At 35.8% G+C, this 27,673-nt stretch overlaps 1 pseudogene; it reads right to left on the reverse strand.

The window, feature by feature from the left end:
* Positions 1-16,053: 16,053 nt before the first annotated feature.
* Positions 16,054-16,991, reverse strand: LOC116176127 (annotated as a pseudogene).
* Positions 16,992-27,673: the final 10,682 nt, after the last annotated feature.

Here is a 27,673-nt window from a genome sequence, read left to right on the forward strand (position 1 = left end):
GTTATCCGTACTCGCAATAGTATCTAGTATTTTGCAATCTCATTTTACTTACGATCCCAAGATTTTTATTCTTTATGGGTTAAATTTCCACTATTGCTCGTATTTATCGTAATAGTTTCTAAATTGGAAACTATCTCTTTTAAATGAAAAGCACAACAATTACACGACTTAGCTTATCTACTAGAGGCGTACGCAACTGTCTCCGCAAATACTACACCATCTCGATTATTAGAGTGCCACAGCAACATATTAAAGAAAACCTGTGATAAATTACAGGTAGTCGAGATAATTGTGCTGACTACTTCACCTTTAGTTCCTAACATAATGTAAACTCCACAGTATGGTCATTCATGGTGGCAGACCGAACTGTGTCAAGAGTACGCAAGAGTTTCGCCCCCTGATACTATCATGTGTAAGATACCTAACTGTTTATATTCCGCTCAAGTAACATTCTTTTCGATAATTACTCTTATTATTCTTATGCCATCTATGTATTTCCTCTGTAAATCCGTTTAGTTTAGATGGAGTTAGTTAATTAGTGTTATAGGTTTAATTTGCAATAGTTCTTTATTTTCCCGCTAGAGGTCGTACATATGTTTCCGTGGTTAATATTGCCCTTTTCTGCGTACGCATTCCCCTGTATAGAACAGATTCGATCGGTAAAAAAGCAGAAGTCTGGGATCGAAGTGAAATGCAAATAAAAAAGTTGAGGGAACAGTTTTAAGAAATTAAGTAAATTGACGGCGAGAGTTATTTATTTGTGGGATAGAATTGGTTTGTTTAATTTTGGCTTTAATGGAACTTCTAAAAGAAATCAGAACATGAAACTAAACTTTTTGTTGCGTTCGTTTCGTTCTGAATACACTATAAATGGGAATATGTAGGTAGATGTAATTGATTGCAAAGTTGTTATATGCTTAAAAAACTGTTTTTAAAAACAATTTTGATAATAAGCACTCCTACACGCAAATGTTCTTAGTTTCAAAAGTTTTTGTTAGCCTGATACGACTTCTTTTCGCTACTTTGTTATGTTTAATAATTCAACGGAAAAGATAATTAGCCATTGCCTCATTCATTTGAACAACAACTCCGATAAACATAGCGAAAAAACTTCCCTCTTAATTCGTTAACGATTGAATAACTGTGTTTACAATGTTACAAAGTAAAACTTTATGGAGCAGAATAGCTACGTTTAAAACGGGGATAAACGTTTAGAGCCGCTATAAAAGTGACTATAATATTGCATCTTTTTAGCCAGTAATACTACAAAGTTTGCATTGCCAATACTTGCATGTTTCATTGTTCCTTCCGTAATAATTTTTTTTCTCTATTTACCTTGCCTTTTCGAAATAAATAACTCGAATCTTTCATATCTATCCAACAAAGCTGGCGCTTTTCCACTGGAATTATACGACCAGTTTTATGACGGTAATGAAATATCCGACCCGTAGCTGCAGTATACAAGTCGTATATGCCGATCAAGTTATTAATGTCAAAAGTTAGAAACGTAAAAACATGCGGAAACTGAAAATAACGTAACAAAGCGATTTAAATTAGTTAAGAGTCCCAGGTGCCACTTTCAGATGCTGATTTAGCTTTCTGCTGGAATGCCAATAAATCAGAAACCTTGGTCTTGAAAAAATCTCTTAGAATCCGTAAACGCTTTTTAAGCGGCTTTTCTACGATTTATGTGGGAGATATAAGTAAATCAAAGCGTGACCTTTCAGACAATAAATTTTTTCTGCACCTAAAAGCAAGTTTAAAATTGTTTCACCTAAGCAGTCCATCTCAACTTATACTTTCTTTGTGTTGAAATAGTGGAAATTCTTGTCAACTCTTCTATTAATTAATTCCCCTTAGAAATATATAATTTTAATAATTTAAATTTAAGTACTGTAGTGAGACAGGGATAATTACGCTGGTTTATTATACCACTGCCTTCTCCTAGACTCAGACCTCCTAGATGAGTGTTAGGACCCTAGACTTTACGTTGTGCTTATATGATTTGACAAGTGTGCGAGTTCTTTCACTTGAAGTAACACATGTACAAGGTTAATCAAAGACATCATAGAGACACTTAGGTTTATTCCTTAATTAACATTTTGGGAATATACTCTTTACAATCCACACAAATATTTTGCAATAGATGCGTCACAGAAGAGACTATCTTCCTTACTAACCCTAAAGTAACGTCACTACTTTTACCTGGACACCCAGCAGTTGGTGAGTGTGAAGCCAGATGAGTCGGGGTATACCCATTTTTTCTCGTTGATTGGGACCCTTAGTTTTCGACCTACTACCTACCTACTACGAACGAGGCGCATAAATGGCAGTACTCGGTACCGATTGGCCACGGAAACGCGGACAGGTATTAGACTTGCGGTTTACAGAACCATCGTTGAAGGTTTAGGCTGACAGAATAATAATAATGTGTTTATTATAATAAGGCACTATTTGACCGTACGGTCAGCTGTAGTAAACATTTTACAACCAACCTAAACCAGTACAACTTTTTTCACCCTTAAATGCATATTCATCAAGTGATAAATTTAAGCAGATTTAAGCAGCAAGAGGGACAAGAAAACGGAATTAATTAATCCTTTCAGCTAAGTTTAATATAATTTACTAACTGCATGCGTAATTGACTTAATTCCAATTAAAAATAAATGGACGCTATTTGAATGCCTAATTTCACAAGGGCTAAATTTTAAATAATAATAAACATCAAGTTCAACAATTTTAAGTTTACACTACAATGGATCGTTTTTAACTCTTTATTCTACCAGTTTTATTGACCAACCTCCTCCTACCAAACGGTTTCTTTACTAACTGCTAAAAATGTAAATTCTTTGCCTTTTATTATTTTAGTCGCATAGCCACTGAATTCTGTGTATTAGTCACGACCTTCAATATATGAATTATTGGCTTCAAAACCGTACACTCCTATACCCGTTATTTTCATTGCCGATTTAAATTCCATTTAATTAACCTTCAATTTGTGCTCTTATTTAACTTACGCCATCTAGGTATTTCCTTTGTAAACCAGTTTAATAATGTAAGTTATTCCTGTAGTAACTTTGTTTTTTACCCTAGTTCTTTATTTTCGCCAGTAGAGGTCACCCAAATGATATAGATTTCTTATTACAACAGTTCTTTGTTTTTTTGGTGGAGGTCGAGCAGATCTTTTACATGATATTCCTATCCCATCCCTTCTTTTCTTTCTGCTTACGCATTCGCTGTACTTCTTCCTTTTCGATGAAGAGTCTTCCGTCATATTGGTTATATCTAGGGTTATATGCAAATTATTTTTTTTTTGGTACGCCAGTACTTATTTTACTGACTTCGTGTCTACCTGGATAAGGGCTTGATTGTTTGTTCTTTCTGATGTCTGTGGCTGTGCTCTGTTGAAGCGTTTGACGGATTTGTATTTGCACATAATACTAATAATAATTGATACTCAGGTCGAGTCAAAACCAAATGATTTTGTTGATGATATTGCATATACAAGGCGTACAATATTATTGTGAAAATAAATTCAAGTCGCGTGTTAATAAATTTTATTTAAAATGTTGGGAGTCACGACTGCAGCTACCCGCGTGCCCACCCAAGAACCCTTACAGTGCATACAAATTACTTAATGTCTAAAAAATATTTCAAATACGTACGCTGTTCTACCAATTACTTTTCAACGCGTATTTGTACTGTCCCGTCATTATCGCATATCTATGTAGTCTAAGAAAAAAAGCCGATTACATTAGTAAAGTAATTTAAACAAACAATTAAAATGTACCTAGCTGAAATTAAATTCGCGAATCAGTAAATTACTCAATAAAGTTGTGACCACGCCCACAAATGTGATCCCATTACGGGAATTTTAATTACATCCAATTTAAATTTTAATTAATTAATCTCACATGATCATAATTCAATTGAAAAGAATAATAATTAAATTAATTCAATTAAATATTATTACCAAATAACTCGAGGATCTCCAGAAGTATGAAAATTAGTACCTACGTTTTTTCTTTAGCTATATTCTTTCAGCACACACGAAGGTTGAAAATAACGGTTTTGCCGAGGTTCTTACAAAACTCCAGCCCCAAGGATTATCGGCTTTGTAGCTCAGTGATAGAGCGTTTACCTACAAAACCGGAAGTCGGGTGTTCGAACCTGAGTTGAGGTGAATTTTTAATCTGTGGCAGAGATGGGAATTTCCTTAGATCACTTTCGAGCATTCTGCCGGTTACCCCGAATTAGGTTTTCCTGCAGTTTTTCTAATTCGTAAGGTAAATACCGAAGTAGTATAGAACAACTTAAGACCTTCTGCAGGGGCACCTCAAAATAGTAATATGCGGGTCATTCTGTAATTGCGCGTAAGCCTGTTGAGGGCCTAGAACAAGAGGGACAATAAATAAATAAATACATACATACATAAATAAATAAATACATAAATAAATAAATACATAAATAAATAAATACATAAATAAATAAATATATAAATAAATAAACACACAGGTGAAGGTGGAACTACACGTAGCCGGACATCCGGCACCATCTTGCGCAGAGAGAGGGTAACCCACTCCTTTATCAAAATCAAAGAACCAAATGGCGATCCAGACTTGACTCCTCTTGGCTATTTTTAAGAATAGTATTTTCCTCGAGGTATTCCTATTGGAGTATAAAAGCATTGGAAAACCTCTAGACGGGTAAAACCTTAGATCATACATGTTTAATATATGATCTAAGGGTAAAACGGTTCACAATAATACCCTTATGGCCTCCCCAGTAGTTATAAAGTAGTATAAACTCAAAAATATCAACAAATTACTTTCCCCGATTCCTCTTCATATCAACGGCGGTCCTTTGGCAAATAGAATTCAAAATTGCGTCCTGCTAATGCGTCATTAAAAGGAAAGTACGCACTGCGGATCCTAAGCTAAACATTTATTTCCCCTTTGAAGTAAAACAAGTTTAACTCGCGTAATGTATAGGTAAATCAGTCACAAAGTGAATATTTCATTCATTCAGGAAATTAAGAATAACGCAACATGTACATGACTTTACCCGTATTGGCACAAAGAGATTTATTTTTTTGTAGAAACTCTGCAGTAATGGATCCGCTCTTTGTTTCTCTTTAATCTAGCGTAGACTGTACTAAAGATTAAAGTTGAATAGGAAATTACATTGGCGAGAGATGCAAAGATTACGTAATTGAAATTGGTACGTGATGGGAACCTGCAGCACAGTAAAAGCGCATGCAACCCTTTACCCATCAGTAAGAAGAAATCTATTACAAGTACGTTACTGTAACATCACATAGTGATTATGTAAGGCATTTAGTTGCAATAACGTGTTGAGGATGTCCGTGTCAGGAAGATATTTTTCTAACGTTAAAACTATGTAAAGTTGGAGACGCATTACTCAAACGTGATTATTACATCAATTTAACGTTATTTAGTTTACAAAAACACTTTTAGTAATAATATTCACAACATGACTACCTTTTAAACATCATTACTATACTTGAGTATACTGTATTCATTTTAAGAAGGTAGCGGTAGAATGCATAGGGATACTTTGACCTTCACTGTGATTGGTTAAAACATGGGTCAGTATTACAATGAAACATAAAACGACTGGTGAATTTTGTAAGGTGGTAGTTTATGTTGCCAACTAAACTTCCGAAATGTCATTAGCTGTTATTGTCAAAGATTTATTTCTGTTCGCAATGCTGAATATTTCTACTTTACAATAATTTGGTGCCGTTTTATATTTTTCCTGTGTGTGTTTATCTTCAAACACAGCGCCATCTACTACCTTCTTATAATGAATGCAGTATAGTACTGGAATTTTATTACTTTGTTTAGTGGGCGCAGTTACTAGCTGATATCTACCATAGTAGTGTAAGTCCGTCTATCCCCTCCTCCATTTTCTGACGTCACACGCTGCATTGTGATTAGCTGCGCCATTTTGTGGCGGTAAGTTTGCATGTTTGAATTTTCGGATGTCGGTAATTTTGTTGCGGTAAATTTGAATTTGTGGGAGAGATTTGAATTTTTTGAATTTTCGAATATCGGACATTTTGTAGCGGTAAATTTGAGTTTGCGAGGGAGATTTGAATTTTTGAATTTCCGTTTGTCGGCAATTATACAGGGTGTAATGAGAGTTATACATAGGGTATATTATGTAATCGATGTTTCTGTACCGGTGCCAATACGTCGTTAGTTGGTCGGTCATTTTATTCCGATGAAACCAAATTGAATTGTGTGTGTGTCGGTATATTTGAAATTAAATATACAGGATGTAATGATAGTTATACATAGGATGTCTGTGTTCGGCCCATTTTGCTGCGGGATGTCATAATGGCACCAATCTGTCAGCCTCCAGTTCTGATGCGGGCATTTTTAGGCCGTTTAAATTTAAAATTTGTCATAGTGATTCTGCGACGTAAACGGTGAATTTTCCTCGGAATGCTTCTGTTTGTAACGTTATATCCCAGAGGCCTCGCCCCGAGGTTAATGTGAATGTGTGTTATTCCTTAGACTCCTTTTTTAAATAAACATAATATTCGTTGTACATAAAATACCGTAGAGCGGTGCTATCAAATGATATATGACGAATATCAACGACACAGGAATATACCGATCGAGTGCAGGAGGAAGAGGCGTCGCCTGTTTTACAATACAACGATACCGTTAAATAGTACAGGAAGCAAAATTCTACAAATAAGACTTAAAGTAGCAAGCGATATGTGTTGTTGTGCGAGGGGTTTGAAAATGGGTTGTGATCAAAGTGCGGTCCATAGTGACGAAAATAAATCAAATATGCTATTGTATGATCTAGTTTGTAGTGCGCCTAATTTAGTCGTAATACCAATCGCTCGTGTTTACAGGCCCAGAAAATTTTGAGCTTCAGGTTAATCGGGAGTCGAGTTATTATTAAACTAAAGCAAGCAAATGTGTGTTTCAGTCTTTTGAAGCCATTTTCAGTAACGAATCACGCGGCGAGAGATACATTTACTTCAATAAGTACTAATCCTGAAATTATATTTGACATTCATAAAGTATAATGTTATGTAACTTACCTGGATACATACTATGATCAATTTGTTGCCCGAGATGTGGTGGGGTATACCCATATCCACTTCTTTTTTGCTGACTTTCGGTCTACTACGAACGCACAGATAAGCGGAAGTACTCAGCACTGATTAGATACGGAAACGCGAACTGGTATTAGGTATTTAAAATGTCCTACAGTTTACAGAACCAAAATTTAAGGTTCAATTTTGACTTTACTGGCAGCTACAGTAAACCTTTTACACCACCTTAAACCAGCACAAATTTATCTGAAATACTGTGTTTAATCTCGGTATGAGATTAAGATAGTTTTGGGGTAGATTGTAAGGCGGCACCCGTCACTGTGCCAAATTGTAGACTTGGAACCTTATACCCCAAATGAGTAAGAACAGCCTAAGCTATAATACTAGTTTATTCATAATATTTACACGTTTATATACAAAATTATTGTCCTAGTTCTACCATTTGTTTACCTAGCTCAGCGATACTATTATTCTATTATTTGCATTTTCATGCCTTACTCAATTGACCTGCTTTATCTATGCATAATAATGATGTCTTAATACCTACTTATTACATGAATTACTTAATATTGTTTAATTCTAGATTAACCCCAGATTAATCTGTGATTGAACATACTGCAACGTATTCATGACGATAAAATTAAAATATAAGAGAAGCAAGTAAAAAGAAACGATTAATCCTTTTTTGTTAAATTTAATGTAATTCACGGATACCTTACAAAGTGTACTCGTAACTGCTTTTATTATTGTCAATGATTTTCAACAAGGGCGTCTATCTACGTGGTTTTTATGCGAGTGCAATACGTAAAAAATGTCTTTAACGTCTTTAGTCCAGGAAATAGAGACTGAAAATGGACCATTTCCTGCAAAACGAGAAGTAGTTCCAATTTGTTTTGCATGTCATGGAAGAATATCTGGTGGTTAAGAATCCAAGTTTTCGACCTCCCACCCCTTGTGCTTCCCCCGTACCACCCTTAAAACCAAAGAAATTTGGTTGGTTTTTTAGTTTTTCAATCATATCTTTTTATAAGTTCATTTTACAAAAAAATATTGTTATCAGAAATTGTAGACTATAAAATTCTACATAACTTTGATATACACTACTTTTTTGTGAAATGTTTATTAACAGCGATATAGAGCTTCAGAGTTGCTTATATTTTTAAGAACTCTAAAATTTGTATGTAGATGTTTTAACCAAAATTTTATACTTTATCTCTATAATTAAGAGTTTTATGAGAAGATATCTTCAACTTATCGTGGCATAAATACCCTTACGCTGCACCCTTACCAAAGGGGATGCATAATAATTCAACTTTCAACCCTTGCTAGTGGGGATATTTGAATCACTGTGAGATTGTAGGGCTTTCTAATATACGTTTGAAACAAAAAAATTATCTCACTTCAGTTCAGCTTCATGCTTCATATCTTTCATCCCTCCCCCACCCCACCCCCCAACCGCGGTAGGAATAGATGTTTAAGAGGAATAGAAAATATATGTAATAAGCGTTGTACTCTCTGACTAACTTTACAATGGCCACAAGAGCGTGCGTTTAAATATCTATTCTTTCCGCGCGGGGGGAGGGGGGGGGTATTTGAACTGAAGTGAGACAATTTTTTAATTTCAAAAGTATATTAGAAAACACTATAATCTCACAGTGATTCAAATATCCCCACTAGCAAGTTGCAAGTTTCATTATTATGCATCCCCTTTGGTAAGGGTGCAGGGTAGAGGGATTTATACCACGATAAATTCAAGATATTTTCTCATAAAACTCATAATTAGAGATAAAGTATGAAATTTGGTTAAAACATCTACATAGAAATTTCAGAATTCTTAAAAACATAACCAACTCTCAAGCTGCATATCTTTTTTAATAAACATTTCACAAAAAAGTAGTGTATATCAAAGTTGTGTAGAATTTGATGGTCTACAATTTCTGGTATCAATATTTTTTTCTAAAGTGAACCATTAAAAAGATATGATTGAAAAACTAAGAAATCAACCAAATTCAGGGGTTTTGGGGGTGGTACGGGGGAAGCACAAGGGGTGGGAGGTCGAAAACTTAAATTCTTAACTACCAGATGACTGTCTATGACATGCAAAAATAAATTGGAACTACTTATCATTTTGCATTCCCTGGACTATTATTTCTGAAACAATATATTTCCAATCTCTGAACATTTGGAATTTTATGCAATTATTCAATCCTGATAGGACACTTGTCATTGTAAGATTATGACAAAACGTAATTATGCTTATTATATTATTTTCTAATGGGAATCTTAATTGTGATTTATGCAGTGTTTTCATCTACCATCCCTTAATTGCGTAAACATCAAATTTTAACGAAGCACCTCATTTTTTTTTCTTTACGTTGCCATGTATTGAATGACATCTATATCTTTGCTAATGGCGAGGACGCACTTAAAAAATATTTACCGTTCAAAGAGATCTTGTTATAAAATCGGATTTGGAAAGTTCCTTCCTTATTTTTATAATGAAGTTCAATCGCTTTCTTCACGTCACCTTCGAGACGCTCGGCAAATATTTTGACGTGGAAAGTCAGGCCAGAAAATAAAAACGCGCGAGATAGCCGAAATCGGTTTGCTCATTTCCAATAAAGAAGTGAAATTGAGCTGACACCCTTTTGTCTGTTGATACCCCTATTGTACCTACAAATCCAATTTTTTTACCTCCACAATTCATACGAGCAGATGGAAAACCTTATTACGTAAGAAACGTTTTTCCTTAGGTATTATTATGATCGCTGTCAGCAGTTATCGATCCGTGTTACCATGGTTAATAATTTATTTAGTGTAAGAAATCGATTGAATTCTCCACCGCACCACCCACACCTCGCGCAGTATTAATTCTCGCAACTATTTAATGATTAACTGTCATTTCGAAAATATCAAAATTGAATTTAATAGAGATTCGCGCAATTAAATGGGGCGAAAGCAGGAATTCGACGCTAAGTTCTAATAAATTTAGCCGAGATGGTTTACTGAGCTGACTAGTTTTAGAGGCTTTAATATACTAAGTGGAAATTAGTATGGGGGAAGCTTGCGCGTAATACTCGTAAAAGCTGCAACATAAAATTAACTTTTTTTTTATAATCGTCCTACCTTTCTCTGAAGAGGCTGGTGCAAAGTAGTCCTTTCGGTAAAACGTTTATATTTATTTTTTAGAAGGGAAAACACTTCACTAAGCAGGAGTGGTGGATTTTCGCGGTGGTGTTTGTAATGTTTAAATTTACGGAATTCGGACGGCTATAACAGACACTTTTCAACCCTTGTTAAATTAACTCTTGAATTCTGTTTTATATTTCACATTCTTTCCACAAAACAAGTACCGTGGGTAGAATCGGGATACTACATTCTGTGTTATCTACAGAGGTAGTTGGAGAGATCTCCCAAATGACCGTGATAACAAATTACATTTCGTTTCTCCGCGTAATCTCCCCGAAGTTGAATGCGCTTAGTTGCTCCTATGGCAAATTGTATATTGTTGTAGTACAACGACTTTATGTAATCAAAAGCCCAAATAAGTGTGGTTGATAACTAGGTATAATAACTCACTCCGAGTCTAAATCACCCACAGAATTAAATGCGTAAGTTTTCAGTGTAGTGTTTGCTTACTAAAATTTCGCTTAGCAAATTTAAATAACCGGACCCGATTAAATCTTATTTTTAAAAAAATTAACCGCGCCTAATGACAAATAAATATCTTCATAATTATAAAAGTTATGAAAAAAGTTTAATATGAAAGTTTCGAATTTCGCCAGAACGGTTGCTCATATATGAGTATCACACCTTTTATTAAATGTGAGCTATATTGGATTTTGATATTATTAATAGTATATTGTTAGGTTTATTTCGTCTGGCAGGATGAAATTTTGAAAATCTTAATTAAGATGGACAATTTTATTATTTGTCGTTGGTCTATGTAACGGGACGGAGATTATTGTTATACGAGAAAACGGTCGAGGTTGTTTTGGTTTACCTTTTTATTAGCGCATTTCCACAAAAATAAAAAAAAAGCGCTATTGTGGCCACTTTGTCCGTCCGTCCGTCCGTCCGCTCGTTTTGGGACGCTACTAGTTCTTTATCTTAAGAGCTATGGTTCTACTTTTTTCGCTATTTGGTTCGTTATGGTGTCGAGTCTTGTACCAAGGAAGGAATTTTTTCTGTACCGCTTACAAAAAAAGTTATTGTACAAAAAACAAAAAACAGTTTTTTACATGTTCCATAATTTTACACTTTTGCCGTTTATTAACGATCCTAGAGATCGTTTATAATTTTGCATTGCTGTCTGTCGTCTGCCTGTTGGTCTGTCCGTCTGTTCCTTTGTCTGTCTGTCCATCTATCTGTCCGTCGTGTGAACGATAACTTTGTTTAGAAATGTTCGATCGCTTTTACATCTCCGTTAGTTAGGACGTATTTCTTCTTATGCATTGAAAAGACTTCATTTGTATATAGTAAGAAATAAAGAAGTATTATTATTATTATTATTAGTTATGAACTGAATTGCATGAAATTCAATATGGGCATAGCTTTAGCAATACAATACGCAATGCCAAAAGTTGAAACGAATCGATTCAAAATTCACAGTGCCCTTTTCGCATCTCGACCATTCATAAACCGAATTGCAAACTTTTTTACTTATAAAAGTATTTGAATGAAATTTGATACATAGGCACTTGGAATAAAGGAAAATCAAACGCCAATTTCAAAATTTGGTTTTGCGCATGCGCAGTGCCAAATTTTTTATTTATGGAAGAATTTAAACGAAATTTATCCATAGGCACTTGGGATAAAGGAAAATCAAACGCCAATTTCAAAATTTGGTTTTGCGCATGCGCAGTGCCAACTTTTTTATTTATGGAAGAATTTAAACGAAATTTGATACATAGGCACATGGAATAAAGGAAAATCAAACACCAGTTTCAAAATTTGGTTTTGCGCATGCGCAGTGCCAACATTTTTATTTATGGAAGCATTTAAGTGAAATTTGATACTTAGGCGCTTGGAACAAAGAAAAATCTAACATTAGTTTCAAAATTTAGGTTTGCGCATGCGCAGTTCCAACTTTCTTATTTAGAAAAGCATTGAAATGAATTTCTTCTCATAAACTGAAATTGAAGTAGCACGTCAAAAATGGATTGCCCATGTGCAACGCTATCTTTCATATTTGTGGCCGGATTTTTACGATTTTAATACAAGTTGCATCTTACAAATGGGAAATGAATGCAAGTGGAAATGCCTTTATGTAAATCGTTTACGATTACTTTTTAACTTGTTTTATTTAACGTAGAAATTTCCGGAAATGTTGTCTGCTTTTATCTGTTATCAATTGTAAATGCTTAATTTAATTCACAGGTGGATGTGATGTAGTTAAAAGAGATGAATTTTTATTTTTCCTAGTATTTTAGTTAATGTATGTCTGATAAGAAATTGTTTAGTAAAATTATTCTACATCTATTACTTTGGTCTATTAAAAGTAGAGGGGATATTTTCTGTTGTCAACTGTGTACGATTGGTTGTTATAATTTCGATTTTCGGAAGAAGGGTTTCGCTTTAAATAAGATTCGGAAGAGGGAGAGCGGGGCTTTTTGCTTCAGACAAGGCAGAACCACGTTTCTTTGAAAATTTAAATCAGCTTTAAGCCAAGTTCAGGTCAATGTGCGGTCAATTTAAAATTCGCTGTACGCACAGTTTACGCAGTTACGTCTTGTTTGAAAATTTAAGTGAGTTTTTTTTTTGCTACGTACAGCTTCGTTGAGGAATTTATTTCGCTTCGTGCCGTTTCTATCGTGGATTATTTGTGTTGACGTGACGTCAGCTAGTATGATATCAGGGCAGTATAACGTTTTTTTTTTAAGTTTGAAGATCGAAGTTCCGTTTGCGTAGCCGGAAGCCGAGTTCGCGGCTAATTTATTATTCTACGTTTCACGTTTGTTCGTGGTGGAGGATTGTCGTAAAGTTTTGACCATCTAATAAGGTGCTTCAAAGAAAAGAGGTTCTCGGCGCCTCCATGAGTGTGTTTTCAACGTGTATAATGGGATAGCATTCTGAACGTGGATTGGAATTAAACAGAACGGCATAAAATCCACCCTATTTACAGGAATACAACAAATATAGCAAAATCAAAGGAAGTACTTTCGGTTAATGGAAATTGATTTTACTGCAGCAAAGATTATCTTTCAAAACATGAAAGAAAATACACCGAAAGAGATGTTGATGGAAGGTGCTACCGCGTTAACCTTGTTATCGTACAATCACCGAGCTCCCTTTCAAAAGACTCAACACAAACAACTCTGCAACGACAAACATTAAATAGCGCTATCGGACGTAACTTAATTGTTCGAGGGGATCATTTTTCTAAATTGTACGGAACAAAGGAAAACAATTTCGGAAAATTGCATCAAACAACACAAACAGACCGATATCGAGTTAACGTATAACAAAACGCGAGTGCAAAAGGAGCCTTTCAATACCATACCTGATGTGCACGGAAGAAGAAAAAATTGTATTTTCAGTAAACGACCGAGAAGAAACTTCGTTAAGAGGGAAAATTGATTCCTGCGATACAGCTGGCATAACTGAGTTTCAAGTGGAAATAGGCCAGGTAAATTTTAGTTTAGTTCGAATTTGATTAAAAAGAGGAGTAGACGGAGTTCGGCCGATATTTTTCCCTTTGGATAAAGGAAAGGGCGCATAAAGATACATATGCGGCACGTGTTCGCGTAACTAAATTGCGAAACTTGAAAACAAATAAACAGTCGGGTTCGTTCTAAACCGATATGTTAACACCCCATTGTTTGGTGGCTTCGCTAGATTGGTGGCGATGTAAAGTAATTCATTTTAGTATTGATTTATGAGAAACCCCTTCTTCGGATTGTATGCTAAATCAGAAATCGGCAATAGTAATGAGTCGTTTATTTTCTAAGGAGATACAAGATGAAATCGGTAAATAAAAGGGCGAACCATCTAGAACGTTATCGAGACGCCAGAAAGTTGGTAAAGGATTAATCACCGACGATTATGGAATGTGACTCATCCCTCTTTCTTTAGCTTTAGTTTTAACATCGATGTCAAATAAGGAAGTTCGCACCCGTGGTTAAATTAAAGTGCTATGATTGCAAGTAAATTGCGCTGTTATAAATCCACCTTTTTTCAGGACTGTTTAAATTTAGTTGTAGTTAATAGTGTTAATTCCTGAAAAATATTACTAATTAATTTGATATTAGTAAATCACGGTGCCAGCCGTCGGGTGTGCTTAAGTCAAATAGTAAAAGTTTATCAGTAGTGACCAGATTCACGTAATAAAGAATGGATCAACTGCTACAGAAAAATTTTCGGTGGCTGTTCGGACGGTAAAGACTTTTAACTTTTAATCAGACCAAAACCTTAATAAAAGGCCTCGCTGTCCACAACTTGCTTTTTCAACCCGATGCAACTTTTTTCGTAATCGGATTACACGTTTTCAAATTAGCATAAACAAATTTACACCATTTTAAAACCGTCGCGAAACTAACAGCAGCAGCCTCGATTTCTCGTTGTCTCCAGTATTTAAGGAAGCGCCACTTCCGCTATAAAATAATCTTCCCGATTTTTAAATAAACCGCCCATCAAAATTAGACTTCATAACCAGTCCCGCGACCCCACTCACGCCAATATAACACGCGCAATTCTTCAAAACAGCTGCGCCTTCGTGATCTCTCAACTTACCTAAATTGAACAAATAAGCTATAAAATTTAAAACGAAAGCTATGCAAAACAATTCTAAACAGGAAAAACAAACGCTGAAATACAATTTCAAATAAAACGGACTAACTCTGTGTGCTTATTTCATAAATAATCCCCCAGACTTACTTAATAAATTAAAATGTTTCATACAGGGTGTCCCGTAATTTATTGTTTACACAATAATATTTAGGACCCACCCGTTGCAGAGCGTAGATCATGTATAGTTACTTTAAAAATTAAACACTTGTGAGTGGATTGTAGAGTGAAGTACAAATGTGCAGTTTTTTTCAGGAATTCGTTAATTATATTAATCGCGGGAACACTTCAAGGTAATTTCTTTTCATTTAACATTCATTAATTGAATTCAATACATAATAATTTGCACGTTTCCTTTATAACTTATGAAACTTGCGTGCTGCATCAAATGTACAACATCCACTGGGGGTGTAAATTTTTAACATGACTTCATTAAAACTTAGGCTGCCGCAATTATGCGGGTAACGTTAATAATTATTATGAATTAAAATTAAGTCGCGCAAAGTTATGCATCCGGATGTCAATTGTTTGGAATTGGAATTCAGTTTGTCTAAATATACGAGCAGCTAACGTAAATTACATCAAATTCAGCTAAAAGGATTGCTTATTTCCTTTTGGTAGCCAACCGAAAGAGCCACTTTCGTATTTTAGTTTTATCATTTCATGATTTCATTGTAGAGTGAAGGAATTCGTTAATTATATTTACCGTAGGAACACTTCAAGATAATTTCTTTTCATTTAAAATTTATTAATTAAATTGAATACATAATCATTTGCACGTTGCCTTTATAATTTACGAATCTTGCGTGTGGTCTAATGCCTTAAAATAAATGCATCCCCCATTAAATGTACATCAGCCACTGGGGGTGAAATTGAGAACATGACTTCATTAAAACTTAGGCTGCCGCAATTATGCGACTAACGTTAATTATTATTAATTAAAATTAAACCACGTGAAATTATGCATCCGGATGTCAATTATTTGGAATTGGAATTAAGTTTGTCCAAATATGCGAGCAGCTAACGTAAACTACATCAAATTCAACTAAAGAGATTAATTATTTCCTTGTGGTTAGCTCTTTCGTATTTTACTTTATTTTATATTTTTATTTTTTTTTTTTTTTTGTATTGAGCTTCGACAGCTATGGTCATTAGCTCTTGTTGCTAATTTAAATGTTATTGTACATGTCTATTACCTTCAAGTACGACATTAGGTTATTTATACGCGGCATACTAATAAAATTATCTCGATAATTATCACTAATGTTGTAATTGCTTCTTATAAGCTCTAAATGGCCACATTCAAAAATGAAGTGTACTACCGTTAATTCGTGTCCACATCTGGCACATATAGGAACTGGTTCTCCCTTCAGTAGGTATGTATGCGTTACTGCAGTATGGCCTATTCTCAATCTAATTAATTTTGATATGTCTCTTCTAGTGAGTGCCGGATTATCCCATTTAGCTATGGTAGGTTTGATGTTTTTAAGGTGAGTATTACACATATCCCAATCATCTTGCCATTTGGAAACAGTTACACGATTATATTTATTTTTCAAATCTTTGTGTTTTATTTCCGGTACATCGACCGCATCCTGTTTGGTTGCTTCCAGGGCTACCTTGTCAGCTTCCTCATTACCCTGTATGCCCACATGACTGGGGACCCATAGTAAGGTAATATGCTTTCCTTGATTTTCTAAGTATACGATAGATGAATGACACCATTGTGTTATCGTATCATTGTCACAGTTTACTATCGATTTTATAACGGACAAGGAGTCTGTTACAATGCAGAAGTGTCGATAACCCAGTGACATATCACAGTACTTCAGCGCTTACCATACGGCATATTGTTCCGCATAGAAGACTGATGATAAATCAGGAAGACGCCAGTTATAGTGCTCACCCTGAACGACAATTGCACATCCTACGCCATCTTCAGTTTTAGAACCATCCGTGTATATGATATTGTGATGCCTCATTCCAGAGATGATATTATTAAAATGTGCAAGTATTAATTTAGGGTTAGTGCCATATTTATCATACTGCAACAGACTAGTGTCAACATTTATTGGAAAATTTCTCCAAGGGGGAATTTCCGGTTTATTGTGGGGTAATATATGACATATTTCTGTTAACAAATCTGGATGAATTTCCTGCGCTCTTACAGATAGTGGACGAGTAATAGTGGGTCTGTCGGTGTATGCAGTAACATTTTTAAAGAGGATCTTATAATTACGGTGACTATCATGTGATGCTCTGTTACAAACATAGTTGTTTAATAATTTCTCTCTTCTATATTGCAGAGGCATGACATTGGCCTCTATGTGGAGGCTGGTGCTCGGCGATGTAGGGAATGCACCTAAGCATAGTCTCAAAGCACGATTTTGAATTTTGTTAAGCTGTAACAATCGAGAGGATCTAGCTGAACCGTAGACAAAACATCCATAATCAATTTTCGATAATACGAGGGACTTGTATATTTTGATTAAAGTAGCCACATCGGCGCCCCTTTTTGTAGAGCACAAACATTTGACTTTATTATATTATCATTTCATGAAAATAAACTGGAGTATTTCAGAGAAATTTGTAGTGGTTAAGGGTAGTTGTAAAAAATCTACTGCAGCTGAAAGCGAAGCTAGAATTGAGCTTTAAAATTTAGATTTGTAAACCCAAGACCATTTCAACCCTTAACACCAGTTCGCGTTTCCGTAACCAATCGGTCCTGAGTACTGCCATTTACACGTGCGTTAGTAGTAGATTGAAAGTTCAGGATTTAATTGACGAAAAAGAAGTGAGTATAATCTCACCGCATCCGACTTCACAGTTACCGTGTAACATAAAATGGCATACAAATCTGTTCCAAAAGAGTTGGTGAATGTTGATGCCGTCGGGAAAGTTTTGATCTGACGAGTTAACTTGTAGAGCATGCTCAGTACGCATTTATCCCAACCAAACAATAAGTAAATGTTTGGAACAAGAAACCAAACACGGTTTTAGGCACCCAGGCGTATTGCTGCCACAAAAATATAGAAACACGTAACATTCGATTGTCCTAGTGTAGATGGTCGTTACGTAAAAAAACATTTTTTAAACAGTGTACGGTTTCCTCATAGATAAGCGTCCTCGTATTTTATTATCCTTAATACACAAAAAGTCAGTCTTTCGTAGTTCGCCGGAAAAAGTATAGCGAAAGTCGAACCTTAAAGCACAACACAACTCGTGTGTGTACAAGCTATAAATTTACAAATCAATAATATACAATCGGAAACGTTTTACACGAAGCGCATTTCAATCAAGTTGTCACCTGTCGATGTAATGGGATAATAAAGGTAACGTATACATGAAAATTCTTGCGTGCAAGTTTATGAAAGGTACTACCATATAAAAATAAAATTCGAACTCTACAAAGCTCACATGTTGTTTAACGTGAATTTAAATATAAACATCAGCTTCAGCTGTTACGAGGCGTTTAGAGATTCGTCAGGATTATAGATCAGAAAAGAAATCCTGTAGGGTATTCCACATCGCCAGACATAATTCGATTTCGCCACTATTATAGGTAATAAACGACACCTCCATTATCCTGCAGTGCTAATGCTTTGCTCACACTCGGGTTGTGTTTCTCTAATTCTTCCACTCGGCCGAACTTCTTTTTAAATACAGCAGCTATTCCTCGGTACATTCGAAAGTCGCTGGCTAGAGAGCATTCAACAACGCAAAAAGATCTTTTCTGCCGTTCTTTCACTTCGTTGATTGTTTTCACAAACTTGTATGGACCCTCTCAGTTCTTTTGCAGTTTTGGGGATGAACCCTTTCGCATTGACATTATACAACCATACCAGATACCAGACCATCGGTATTGTGCCCTTCACTCGCAAATTTTAACCTTAACATTTTAACTCCAGGATGCGCTTTCGAAGAGACTTCTCAATCACAAACGAATTCCATTGTACCCAGTACGCCTTTACATTGGGGAAATGCTATACTCCCTATTCAGATTGTATTATATCTAGAACGGAAAAATCATACTATACAATAACAAATAACACAACTTAATTCCGGTGAATTGTTTCAATATAGTAAAAATGAATTTGCTTTATACGTGAAATGTTTCCCATCCCCTCGATTGCAGAGTTCAAATTGCGGGGACGATCGAAGCTGTTGCCGGGATTGTCCATCGTCTAGATGACCGAAGCCGGGAAGTAAATGGTCGCCGGGATGCAGGCTTGTCTTCGGAAAATCGGTGCCGGGATAGTCATCGCCGGGATGAGCGTGGCCGTCATAGGATCACCACCAACATCGTAACATCGAGGAGTCTTCAATTTTTTTTGTGAACGGGTTAGCGCGCACTATTATTGGCTGAGTGGTTTGGTACTGACGTTGCGGTTTTAGATTTAATTTATTTTTACCATTCTTGTTTTTTTGTAGTCCTTAATTGTAACTGTAACAGTATTTCTGTTCAGGATATTTAAAGTTCATTTTTACGTAATTAAATCCTTCACGGCACTCCGCAGAAAATTAGGAGGATTGCGAAGAACAGTTTGCATTTTCTGTTCTACGCGCGGTCCGTGCACAGTCTACTTGGAGGGTGCCGAAAAAGTCGCGTCGAAACCTGCCTGCCTGTGATTGGCCGAACCGAAAATCGAATAGCTGCTTGCAGTGGGCGGTCCTGAGTTCATTGGATTTCAACATCGATCGGAGCGAGACCAAGACTGCACTCCGAATCCTAGTGCATATCAACCATAGACGTTCAATGTATTTATAAACCAGTAAACATTATCGCGTTGTAGTTTATCATCGTTGTTGTTCGCCCCGTCGTAGACTATTGCATTGTAGTTTGAATTTGTGTTATTGTAAAGGCGATTTAATCACCTACTAGGGTTGCATTCAAATAAGTGCTTGTGAGTACTGTTTGTTTTCATTTTAACGACTGGAGCCTGGAGGCGTTACTACACGCTTTTACAGCAGTTTGTTTTGATTTCGATCTAATTGTATACTAATTTATGAAATAAGAATTATGTTTCTTTCTGTACTCGGCGGTTTAGAGTAAATATTTTGATTTTTGACTAAAAATAAAACAGATTCTCCTTTCTATGCAATGAATTTTTGTGAATGAATGAGTTAACTTTTACAGGAACGTACCGCCTCAACCCTGATTTCTTTTGACGTGTGTTATTTACAGCAAAAAATCGATTTTCTAAGAGAAAAAGAACGTATTAGGTTTTAATACAGACTTGATTTTTATTCATTTATCCTTTCCCATTTCCCCGAGATCAGAAAAGGATCATCAACTGAAGCTAGCCGGCGCCCAACACCAATTATTTTATGTACCACCCCTATATAAAATAGTTTGAGTAAGAAACGGTAAGAAGAGTTGAAAAGTAACCAGCCGGTTACATAGCTTTAATGGTAAGATATAAAGTGATATTTATTAAGAAGTAGACATAGGGTTTTACGTGTGTCTTTCCCTGTGCTTACTTTTAAAAAACAAAATCTCTTCTGAAGAGCGCCTAATGTTATGCATCTAAAGTAACTTTTTAAAAGAAATAAACCTTTGGCTGTCATGTTAATTAGTTTGAATATTGTTGATTTGGCTTAACAGAAAATAAATCTTTTACGCTCCTTAAACTGTTTCCGCCACTATACCAATTGACAATATCAACTTCTTCTTCAGTTGAATACATCGCACACAAACGAAAATAAAAATATGGAACCCAAAGCAACAATATTCAAATTAATAACTGATGTGACAGTCAGATCTTTGTTTGTTTTAAGAAGTTATTTTGGTTGCATAAAATTAGGCGCCCTTCAGAAGAGATTTTGTAATTTAAAAGTATACATAGGGAAAACAATGCACATCAATCCTTATGTCTGCTTCTTACTGAATAGCACTGTATTGTATATTAGTTCGAGTTAGTCCACTGGTCTTCGGTAAAAGAAATATCCGCTCATGGAGAGTTAGTTACCGGAGCATTACAGTAGGTACTGTACCGCCTTAAAGTAAATTTAAATAAAAAAGCAATAGAATATAAAGTGTCCCGCCACAAATGGCCGATAAAACTTCTTACCTGAGATTTATTTATTTAAATGGAATTGGCTATTCTGTAATGGTTCTGATCATCTGAGGATCAACAGCAACACCACGGCCCGATAAAACATGTCCTAAATATTAAACATTACTCTGAAAGACATCGCGGGTGCGTTTCACAATCCAAACGGCATGACTTTCATTCTTTCATTCGATCCCTTCTCCGTCGTCTCCATCTTTATAGTTTTTAATGAAACTATACTACTTCATCTTTTGTTGTCTTATAAGTAAGGTCTATCAATTTTTTACACGTGTCATTAACCGAATTCCTCGTATTCACCGCACCAACTTCGCGGACTACCCACGATACAGTTGAACATTGTGCGCGCACGGACCTTTAAATCATCACTACCGCAATCCAAAAACGAAATAGTGGCTTCAGAGTCTTCGATTAAAATCATGATTGTTGTCCAAACTAACTAGGGTGCTTGCCTGAACTAATATCACTGAAGGTCATCACGGTTGTTGTCTAAACTAACTTCGGTTGTTGCCTGAACTCACTGAAAGGCATTGAAATTAAAGACTAAGGAAGGAGGGTTACATACATATAACGTACGCTTCTTGGAAACAATTAGGCTTCTCAATATGGCCGACTTTGACAATTAATTGATATTTACGGTGACATTTAAGTGAAATATATAATGGATAGCTGTACTTCGGCTTCTTGCAAATTCTTTTCTAATTGGTCAATCTGTCGTTCTGAACGTTTCAACAAATTCCCCTCTTAAACTTAGAGAACTTTCTTCCATTTTTCTGATAATTTCTTCTTCTATCCTTCTACAATTCTCTTCCATTTTTCTAGAAATTTGTTCGAGATTTTCCAATTCAAAGGAATACTCCCTTCCTCAATCAGCGCAGCTTCAAGTCGCTTTTAGAGAACACTCTTCACACCGTTGTATCACGGGGCCTTTCCTCAAGTTGACACGATATTCGGCAACTTTCAATTCCATTAATTTTGTAATTAATTATGTTAGTCCGGCCAAGTTATCCCGAAAAATAGGGGTACTTTTACATAAATGCCAGGATAAATTCCCAAGAAGCTGAAAATTCACATGAACGGTAGGGATACCGTTATAATGAAAAGTCATCATCGATCCGATGTGTGCAAAAAAATGTATTCAACGTCAAAGTTCGTAAAAACGGGGTTTCTGGATTTTTTACCGAAACGGTTACTTTTATGACAAAAATAGATCATGCACCTTACACATTTTCTACTTCTGAGAAAACGCGATTCCAAAATTTACTAAAGTTGTATTCTCTATACTATGCACACGTTTCCACGCCACCTGTGTGGTAGTGTACTTGACGCGTTTTTTTTAACGTGGTTTCCCCAGTACGCCTACTCCGCGGTCTATTTTATTTAATCCTAGTAGAGTAATAAGTCTTCTCATTCAATTTATTCTTTTTTTTGTCTTCTCTTTCTACATAAATTTCTTTTTGTTTTTCTTCGTCGTCTTCTTCTTGAGTCGGGGTAAAATGTTCAAACAGTGATGCATTAGGTGTTTCGATCGTTGATGTAAGGATCTTCTTCTGTTGAAGATTCAAAATTTGAGCACGACTGGCCTTGACTGGCATGCTGGTGAACAAATTAAACCTACTTTTTTTGCAGCCACATTTCGAATTACGCACATTTTTGCAGTTGCAAAAAATAGTAGTAAGGAGCTTCTATGGTGCAGGAGGAAGTAGTGTGTGGATTGGTTCCAAGACATTATCAATTAACTTCCAACCCTATTCCTCTGAGTTCAGTTGATTCCTGAGCCATACCTGATAACCTGATAAGTGATAATGATAACATACTCGATAAATATGTTGTTGAAGAGAAGCCGAGGTTGGAGGAAGACAATCTAATTGCACACGTCTTTTATTATGAGCAATTTTTGCAAAAGATAAGTAACGTAACTTGTCTATGCAACTAACCTAGCAACTAACTTTTTTTGGAACTCCATATACCGAAAGAAGAAAACGAATTCCTTGCGTAATTATAGTTTCTCGAGTAGAGCCGATATCTTCAAAACTTTAGCAGATGTAACTAGGTCTTGTTTTTCAAATAATTTAAAAGCTGTTTTTTTTACCCCGCCTGAACATTGCCGAGGTTGTATCGCAGCCAGTCATAGCATGTAAAAATAAAATGTGATTTTTACTACTGTACCACATGATTTCAATGCCAAAGAAGGTTGAAGACTAATGGCATTTAAATTTAAAGTAATTAAACCCCACACCTCACACCATAATGTAATGTTTTGCTAACACTCGAATCGTTGCAAACCAGCCCTTTATCCTAATGTCACGGCTTGTCCACACTGCCAACTCACTTGATCGTTCAGTACTTATCGTTTATGTTGTTTCTAATTTAAATTACTTGCTGGTCTCCAAACCAACTCTATAAGTATCTACCTATTTTTTTCTTTTTAGTCATGCAAAGGTATATTGCCATTATATTCTTTCCACTGAACCAGTCAACCAAATGTAGGTAAGCACCATCAATAGTGAAGCCTTTCAGTATATAATCAAAAGCTAGCAGTGTTTTATTTGAAGCACTCTCTTATTATGCAAGCCCATGCACCTTTTACTGTTCGACTAAACGAAACAGGCGAGTGCAAATATTGACGTTTGAATAGTAAATGCTGGAAGCATGGCGAAAGGTACATTAAACATTATGTGTTACACAACGAACGAAAATAGCAAATCCATCATTGGAAATTGATATCTTCAATTTGAATATTAACAATAAACAAATCTAGATGATGGATGGCTTATGAAAGGAAACTAACAAACATCTTTTATTCTTTAATGCGGAGAAAATCCCAGGGAATATAAACCTCATTTAATATGGCCGTTGTGTGTCGGAGTTTAAACCACACATTATACCGAAACGCACAAAAAGTATTACAAAAAAAGCTCGGGCAACGTAGCACAGAAATCAATGGTTTTTCAATTAACCCGCGCCCCACAAAGAACGTTTGGAAGAATCGATATTCCCGTACCGTGTATATGGTGACAGATCAAAATACTTATTTTTCAATTTCAAAGAACTGAGATTAAAATCAGTTTAAATAAAATTTATGCCCTCATCCACCACCTGTTGTTCGTGCGCACATGCGGCAGTATTTTGTTGTCATTTAGGGGATGAAATATCGCTCTTGAAGGAACGCATTTTTTCGCATACCCGGTGCTTTTCCCATTAATTGTGAATTGAGCAGGTCGTAAAAGCTTTTAGGTCATGAATTTTTGTTCTGCACGAAGGAAGGATCTTCAATAAAACCGTAAACTATACGGTACGCCTATAATAGAAAATCTCGCTTGAAAAACTACATTAACTTTTACTGTAAATTGATATGCGTATATTCTCATACGTATAATTTTTACTATAAACTGCCTTCTAAAGCAGACATTTGAATGTGGAAGCAGGGAGTTTGTTACTGGATGTGTATGATATGAAAGATTGAAAACGTTTACGTATTTCCGAGCGCAACGCAACTTACAGTTAATGGCATACCATACCGCAGAGTAAATTGCAAAAAATTACATGTTCCGGGCGAAGCGGAGACGTCATGGACATGCGATGTCCTTTAATTTCGTATGAAAAATGTACAAGAGTCGTGCGCACTGAAGCTGGTTTTGTAAAATTACGTATAATCTTGTACATTTGGCATTAGGAACAAAAGATGCTTTTAGTTATAAATGTTTGAATCTGGGTTTTTTGGTAGAAAAGAAAAAGGGGTTTTCCTATGAACTCTTTTGTTATCAGTATTTCTACAAATATTCGTCACGCCAACGGACTTTCTATTCCCGTGGGAAGCTTTTAATTTGATCAGTTCACACCGATCTACGCATTAAGACACAAATCTCTGCCTTTGGATTGGTTTTTCAAGAACATTAAGTGATCCGCACTACACAGCACTCACAAGACCCCCTTACTCGCTCAATTTAAGTTTAGCAATTTTTCTAGGACCTGTGTTTATTAGATTGATTAGATTAGGTACCGTACTATAGGTACAACTGCTTGATATTTGTCTTGTGAAATGTTTTATAAACATAACTTTAAATTATAACATAACCTCAATCTCAAACTGGTAACTATTGTAGACATAGAGAAATATTAAAAATTGAGATTCAAAACAGTTTTTTTTTAGTCTCAATTTTTCTCTATGTCTATATCTAATTACTCAAACATAACCTGGAATTCTTCATCAACAAAGTGATAACTAGTGATCTTTGTTTACCTTTACTATTATACAAAAAAAAACTATACTAATAAAAACAACTACTAATAAAAAAAAAGTTAAGTACCTAACACACAAAAAAAAACACAACAGAGGGAAGCAAAGGAATGAAGGATTAAGAGGAGATAGGTAAGATAGGATAGAGACTCGATGAATGAATTCCCTTCCTTTATTTTATTTAAGAACCGTAGCGATGAAACGGAGACGGCACAACAAGTACAGCCTGACCGTTGCCGGAGATGTAGCTTGCCAATTAAGGTGACCGGAGTAGATGGTGTGATCAACGGCTGACAATCGGTGTTGCTTTGGTGATGTGAACATGAAACACACGAACGCAAGATGTATAGATGAATCCGGAAGGTATCGTTAAGTTACACGATGGACAAAGGATGTCTGGTACCTATTATCGTAGATGCTTGAATCCAACGTAGTACGATGAAACCTCTGAGGAAACTTGAAGACGACGAAATAAAGGAAACGTAAAAATCTAAAAGAGATACCGATAATGTGTAGACAATTACAGCTATCAGAGTCATACCTATTGAGATGACGAGCGAGCTGTAAGAAAATAAACCGTTACAACTCCCTCTTTCCACGAGGAAAGCGAAGCGTACAAAAAAGTGAAGAAAAGATAGAGATAAATAAGAGATAGAGAAGAAAACACGAATCGCGAACAAACTAAAATCCCAAAAATTCACCCCAATATTGCTTAATAAGCGAAACAACCCACACTATACAAATTAAAAACTCAAGAAAATCCCCATAAAAGAAAAAACCCACCTCCAAGTACCTATATGATAGACTATACCCCAAAGAGAAAAAAACAAGTACAAATTATGCACAACCCGCATTTTTTTAAAACACCCCTACGAAATTTCTTCCATAAATAAGAAAGTTGCCACTGCACATCCTACACAAAACCAAATTTGGAAAATGGCGCTACATTTGCTTTTATTCCAAGCGGCTAAATGTCAAATTTCATTTGAAAGCCTTCATAAATAAGAAAGTTTGGCAATGCGCATGCGCAAAACCAAATTTGGAAAATGGCACTACATTTTCTTTTATTCCAAGTGGCTATGTATTAAATTTCATTTAAATCCCTCCATGAAAAAGAAAGTTGGCACTGCGCATGCGCAAAACAAAATTTTGAAACTGGCGTTATATTTGGTTTTATTCTAAGTGGCTATGTACCAATTTTATTTAAATGCCCAATGGTTATATTTCTTCCAAACGTCCCAATCGCCCTTCTTAGGTACTTTCCTTTGACAATTCAGTCTTAAGATATAAGGAATTATAACCGATCACGACAAGGGATCGAGGAGGAAGACTATGGTTGGTATAAATTAATTCCTTTCGTTGAGACCTTTCATTAGAGTATCATGACGGATAAAACTAGTTCCACGCCCCCTTCCCCCTCCACCCCGTACTTTGATAAGAGGACAGAAAGAAGGGCAGTAGTTTGTAGAAAACTGTTCCTTTTGTTGAGACCTTTAATTAGAATACAATGAGAGATAACATTAATTTTTAACCCCCCCCCCCCCTCAGGCCCCGTCGCTCACTGATCTCGAAAAAGAGTCGCACGGGAGAGTTATAGTTTGTACAAACCAATTTATTTCGATGAGACCTTTCGTTAGAATACCATGAAGAGTAGAACATGTGTACTCCCCCCCCCCCCATGCGTATGCAAAATTTGAGACCAATTGGTTGTCGTATGTAAAAGTTATGCACGTTTTACTTTCAAAAACAGCATCTCAGGAAATAATCCATGGGGGGGGGGGGCCTTTTAGACAGAAAAATTTGATGGCCGTCTGGCACATCTTCAAGGTATAGGCGCAAACAAGGCACATTTTTTTTATTCTTAAAAAAATGCGCTAACAAAGAAAGAAAAAGAGTGAAGGGCTTAGGCGTAATAGCGAAATTTACGCCCGAACGGAAACGAAAGAAGTGGACGTAAACCTCCAAGGTCAACCAGCCCTAACAATCCCAACCAACCACCCCAATCATCTCTTGTGAAAGAGAAAATATACATGAATGGTAAATGACTAGCACCTAGAAAATAGAGGAGTGCTAGTTTTAGCCGAGATCTAGGTCTTGGATGTGCCAAATGCGGTTAGATTTACCCTGGTCATCTTGTAGTTCGTAGGTATTGTAGCTTGTAGCCAACCTTTTTTTTTTACTTTATATGGACCGATAACTTTTGGGGCTAATTTTGCCATGAAATACTGGCTAGCGTCACTGTCTTTGAACTTTGTTTTTTCGGAGCACTAATAATTGTCCAAAATGGTTTTAACTACACGATTAATTCTTTCGGTAGGATTGGCACGAGGAGCAGTGTAAAAGATTTTGGTGGCGAAAATAGGGTAGAAAATGAAATAAAGGATTTGTAAGAGTTACAAGAATTAAGTGTAAGAAAATAAACCGTTACACTAACTTTGAACGTGATCAGGCAAAGATAAGTTTTTACGTTATTATAAC

The sequence above is a fragment of the Photinus pyralis genome, unplaced genomic scaffold, assembly GCF_008802855.1.
Source record: "Photinus pyralis isolate 1611_PpyrPB1 unplaced genomic scaffold, Ppyr1.3 Ppyr1.4_LG7, whole genome shotgun sequence".
Taxonomy (NCBI): Eukaryota; Metazoa; Arthropoda; class Insecta; order Coleoptera; family Lampyridae; genus Photinus; species Photinus pyralis.